Genomic DNA, 6,000 nt, shown 5'->3' with positions numbered 1-6,000 from the left:
AAAAAAAAAAGATGACAAAGAAAACAGAGAGAGATAATATTGGAGATGTCCTGAATTTTAATAGGGTACGCGCCATTAGGGCTTTTTGCGCTAAAGGATGAACATGTACTGGTTTATGTGGACAAGCCATTATACCACCAGACTGCAATGCCAGTTTCCTCTACTGCAAACAGTGTTCTGTGACAAAAAAAAAAAAAAGAAAAAAGAAAAAAAAAGAAAAAAAAGAAATATATCCAGCTAACAAGATCCTGGTGTCTTGGTGTTTTATTTTACTAAGTAAGCATTGCCTCATCCCAGGTGTCAGCTGAGTCCTAGCTCTGAGGGACCTGGGGAGACAGGCGGTGAATATGACCAGGATCTGCACAGCTGCTCTGAGAAAGCTGGTTTTTCCCAGGAAAGTCTTTGGGAGAAGCTAAACTAGATCGGAGGTCAAAGTGTAGTCCCCAGGCCAGCAGCATCAGCTATCACCTGGGAACTTGTTAGAAATGTAGATTCTTGGGGTCCACCTTGAATCAGAAATCCTGGGGGTGAGGCCCAGCAACCTTTTCAGCAAGGCTTCTGGGTGATTGCTGTGTGCACTGAAGTTTCAGAACCCCAGAGCTAGAGGGATGGATCGACTGCATGTCAAGCTAGGGAAGACCCGTCTATCCTTAAGGAACTCCAAGCTTGTCCAGGCAAAGCTGCTTTCTAAGTGGAGGAAAGGGGGAGGATAATATGCCCAACAGTTCTGGGAAGAGGCACTTCAGGCCTCCACGGGAAGCTCACTTTTAAGTGCAGGCATACCTCAGGGACGTGGCAGGTTCAGTTCCACACCACCACAGTAAAGCGAACTTGGCAATAAAAAGTCATACACATGTCTTAGTGTCCTACAGCATATGAGTTATGTTTACACTATATTAAGTGTGCAATAGCATTATTTCTAAAACTGTACATTTTTTGTATGTTCATTTATTTTTGAGACAGTCTCGCTCTGTCACCCAGGCTGGAGTGCAGTGGCGCGAGCTTGGTTCCCTGCAGCCTCCGCCTCCCGGGTTCAAGCGATTGTCCTGCCTCAGCCTCCCGAGTAGCTGTGACTGCAGGCATGTGCCACCACACCTGGCCAAACTTTCTGTATTTTTAGTAGAGATGGGGCTTCACCGCGTTAACCAGGACGGTCTTGTGATCTGCTTGCCTCGGCCTCCCAAAGTGCTGGGATTACAGGCGTGAGCCACCGTGCCAGGCCCGACAGTGTACATATCTTAATTAAAAATACTTTATTGCTAAAAATGCTAATGATCATCTGAGCCTTAGGCAAGTCGTACTCTTTTGGCTCATGAAGAGTTTTGCCTCAATGTTGATGGCTGCCGACCGATGAGGGTAGTGGTTGCTGAAGGTACAGGTGGCTGTGGCAGTTTCTTCAAATAAGACAATGAAGTTTGGGGCATCGATTGACGCTTCCTTTCACAAAATATTTCTCTGTAGCATGCGATGCTGTTTGACGTAGTGCTTTATCCACAGAACTTCTCCCAAAATTGGAGTCAGTTTTCTCAAACCCTGCCGCTGCTTCATCAACTAAGTTTATGTAATAATCTAAAGCCTTTGTTGCCCTTTCAACAGTGTTCACAGCATCTTCACCAGGAGTAGATTCCATCTCAAGAAACTACTTTCTTTGCTCATCCATAAGAAGCAACTCCGCCCATCTGTTCAAGTTTGATTATGAGATTGTATAATTCGGTCACATCTTCAGGCTCCACTTCTAGTTCTCTTGCTGTTTCTACCACATCTGCAGTTACTTCCTCTACTGAAGTCTTGAACCCTCAATGTCATCCATGAGGGTTGGAATCACCTTCTTCCAAACTCCTGTTAGTGTTGGTATTTTTACTTCCTTCCATGAATCACAAATGTTCTTAATGACATCGAGAATGGTGAATCCTTTCCAGCTTTTCAGTTTACTTTGCCCAGAGTCATCAGAAGAATCATCATTCTATGGCAGCTATAGCCTTATGAAATGTACTTTTTTTTTTCTTTTGATGGAGTCTCACTCTGTCACCCAGGCTGGAGTGTAGTGGCCTGATCTCGACTCACTGCAGCCTCCACCTCCCAGGTTCAAGGAATTCTCCTGCCTCAACCTCCCAAGTAGCTGGGATTACAGGTGCCTGCCATCACGCTCGGCTACTTATTGTATTTTTAGTAGAGACAGGGTTTCACCATGTTGGCCAGGCCGGTTTCTAACTCCTGACCTCAAGTGATCCTCCTGCCTCGGCCTCCAAAAGTGCTAGGATTACAGGCATGAGCCACCACACCTGGCTAATTTATTTAAAAATTTATATCTTAACAAGATTTGAGGCCGGGTGCAGTGGCTCATGCCTGTAATCCCAATACTTTGGGAGGCCAAAGCAGGCAGATCACCTGAGGTGAGGAGTTCGAGACCAGCCTGGTCAACATGGTGAAACACTGTCTCCACTAAAAATACAAAAATTAGCCAGGTGTGGTGGTGCACACTTGTAATCCCAGCCGCTTGGGAGGCTGAGACAGGAGAATTGCTTGAACCTGGGAGGTGGAGGTTGCAGTAAGCCGAGATTGTGCCAGTGTACTCCAGCCTGGGCAACCAAGTGAGATTCTGTCTCAAAAAAAAAAAAAAAAAAAAAAAAAAAGGATTTGAAGGTTGAAATTATCTTTTAATATATGGGCTACAGAATGATGTCGTTAGCTGACATGAAGACATTCATCTCCTTGTACAGCTCTTGGGTGACCAGGTGCGTTGTCAGTGAGCAGTAATAATTTGAATCTCAATAGGGGGCTTAAAATACTCAGTAAACTATGCTGTAAACAGATGTGCTGCCACCCAGGCTTTGTTATTCTATTTCTAGGGCACAGGCAGAGTAGATTTGGCATCATTCTTAGGGGTCCTAGGATTTTTAGAATGGTAAATGAGCATTGCCTTCAACAAAGTTACCAGTTGCATTAGCCCCTAAGAGTCAGCCTTCCTTTGAAGCTCTGAAACCAAACATTGACTTTTCCGCTTTAGCTATAAAAGTCCTAGATGACATCTTCTTCTTATAGAAGGCTGTCTGATCAACATTGAACATCTGTTGTTTGGTGTAGCCACCTTCATCAATGATCTTAGATCTTTCAGATAACTCCTGCAGCTTCTCCCACAGCTCCCGCTGCTTCACCTTGCACTTTTATATTACATGTGGCTTCTGTCCTTAAACCTCATGAACAACCATTGAAGAGAGTTAGGGCCTTGCTCTGGACTAGGCTTTGGCTTAAAGGAATCTTGTGACTGGTTTCATTTTCTATCCCGATCACTCAAACTTTCTCCCTATCAGCAGTAAAGGTGTTTCACTTTCTTACTGTTCCTGTGCTCACTGGAGTAGCACTTTTAATTTCCATCAAGAACTTTTCCTTTGTATTCATTTGGCTGTTTGGCACAGAAGGCCCAGCTTTCAGCCTGTCGTAACTATCAACATGCTTTCCTCAGTAAGCTTAATCACTTTTCTTGCTTTCCATTTAAAACAAAAGATGTGTAACCCTTCCTTTCACTTGAACATTAAGAGGCCATTACAAGGTTATTAAGTGGCCTGTTCCAATATTGTTTCTTAGAGAATAGGAAGGCCGGAGAAAAGGGAAAGAGATGGGGAATGGCAGGTCAGTGAAGCAGTCAGAACACACGCAAATTACAGATTGTTTGCCACGTGGGCATGATTTGTGGTGCCGAATTATGAAAGTGATATGAGAGATTACTGATCATAGATCACCATAATAGATAATATAATGAAAAAGTTGGAAATAAATATTGCAAGAATTACCAAAATGTGACACAGATACAAAGTGAGCATGTTGTTGGGAAAATGCCAATAGACTTACACAAGGTTGTTACATAAAAACTGCAGTATCTTCAAGTACAATAAAGCCAAGTTCAATAAACAGGGAATGCCTGTATTCTGAGAGGTCAGAAGGGCAGGATCAGCTTTGGACTGAGGAGTGGGTGCTGTACCTGGCACTACCACCAGCGTGCTGTGCAAAGGTTGGACGAGAAAAGCCCTGCTCCATTTATAAGCTTATGTTCATAGACTTGGAGAGCCTATGAGAGATGGCTGCCAAACGTCCAAGTGATCTTAGGAATACAGAGTTAACACTGACTGCCAGAGGTAGCCAGTTCAGCTTTTTGGGATGACAGTTCATGGCACAGCAGGGGCAGATGACGGTGAACTGATGGGATTCCAGAGTAGCCACATTCCCCGTATACCATGTAAAATGTGTTCCTCACTGATATCCTCACTCACTTTCTCATTATTTCCAATTTCAGTGATGCTGACTTGACTTTTGAAGTTTTACGGCATGGAGATGTCCAGCTGTTCCCCCTACTGTTACTCTCACTGCTGTGGTTGGCATGATGGACAGGGACAGCCTGGCCCTTCATGTGGCCAGTAGAAGCCCCTGTACCTGTGGCTCCACCTTCGCCCTCCCCCATTTAGGACTCAAACCCACTGCCTTCACAAATAAGCCATAGGTGCCAGCCAGCCCAAGAGAAGCTGTGGGATTCTTGGCAGCCACAGTCATTACTGAAAGGTGTTCCCTAATTGAGGTATCCATGTCAAATGAGCAAGAACACATTTTTTTTTTTTTTTGAGACAGTGTCTCGCTCTGTTGCCCAGGCTGGAGTGCAGTGGCGCGATCTCGGCTCACCGCAACCTCCGTTTCCCTGGTTCAAGCAATTCTTCAGCTTCCCGAGTAGCTGGGATTACAGGCGCCTGCTACCACGCTTGGCTAATTTTTGTATTTTTAGTAGAAACAGGGTTTCACCATGTTGGCCAGGCTGGTCTCCAACTCCTGACCTCAGGTTACCCACCTGACTCAGTCTCCCAAAGTGCTGGGATTATAGGCTTAAGCCACTGCACCTGGTAGAAACAGCACTTTTTTTTCCTTTTTTTTTTTTTTTTTTTTGAGTGGAGTTTCACTTTTTGCCCAGACTGGAGTACAGTGGTGCGATCTCGGTTCACTGCAACCTCTGCCTCCTGGGTTGAAGTGATTCTCCTGCTTCAGACTCCCCAGTAGCTGGGATTACAGGCATGCACCACCACGCCCGGCTAATTTTGTATTTTTAGTAGAGATGGGGTTTCACCATGTTGGCCAAGCTGGTCTCGAACTCCTGACCTCAGGCGATCCTCCCACCTCGGCCTCTCAAAGTACTGGGATTACAGGCGTGAGCCACCGCACCCGGCCTAGAACAGCACATCTTTAAAGGAAAGGCTTTAAGTATAGGCCCAAGAACTTGGTGATGACTCTCAGGATGAGGAGACATCTGGGAGGGGGAGAAGTGACACAGGAACCTCCAAAAGTGGACCCCTTTGACTCCACCTATCAGATTTCATTGTTTGACCCGTATTACAGGTGACAGAATTTCAGGTTTCACTTTTAAAGTGCCTTTTTCAAACCATTTGTCTATGAATATGTCCAAGAAAGACAAAAGGGTGCTGACATGATGCCTGACTTGCCCTTGTATGAAGCACCCCTAAAGTGTCCTAGGCCTGCAAAAATGAAGGGGAGACCACAAGAAGAGGCAGAAGACAGGAACAAGCCCAGCTCGCTTTGTTCCTAAGCAAGGACTTTTCTCCCAGCAGCCCATTTCCAGGGAACCCAAGTGCTGGATTATTTTGCAACTGGGCTCAACTCTCTTGAGTTTTCTGAGGCAGCACCAGCATGAGACCATCTTTTACAGGACGGCGTCCTGTTCCACCTTACAGTGAGTAAGAAGTTTTATGTGTGTGAACTGGGCTCTGATGAACTGTTCACATGTGGGCTCAGACCACTACAATCTATTAATTTCTTCAGCTATAAATCCCAGTCTTGACATGACAGTCTGACATCCCAGAAAGTCCTAACTGCACATGATTTTACACTAAAATGGTAGTTGTTAAATGGAGATTTAGCTTAACTACAAAGGTTTTTATTCATTAGCCAACATCGCTCCAAAAGCCCCTTCCTACCACCTTAGATTGAATCCCCTGAAAGTCT

This window comes from Rhinopithecus bieti, unplaced genomic scaffold, assembly GCF_001698545.2.
Source record: "Rhinopithecus bieti isolate Rb0 unplaced genomic scaffold, ASM169854v2 scaffold_2432, whole genome shotgun sequence".
Classification (NCBI taxonomy): Eukaryota; Metazoa; Chordata; class Mammalia; order Primates; family Cercopithecidae; genus Rhinopithecus; species Rhinopithecus bieti.
This window is presented reverse-complemented; position numbering follows the sequence as displayed.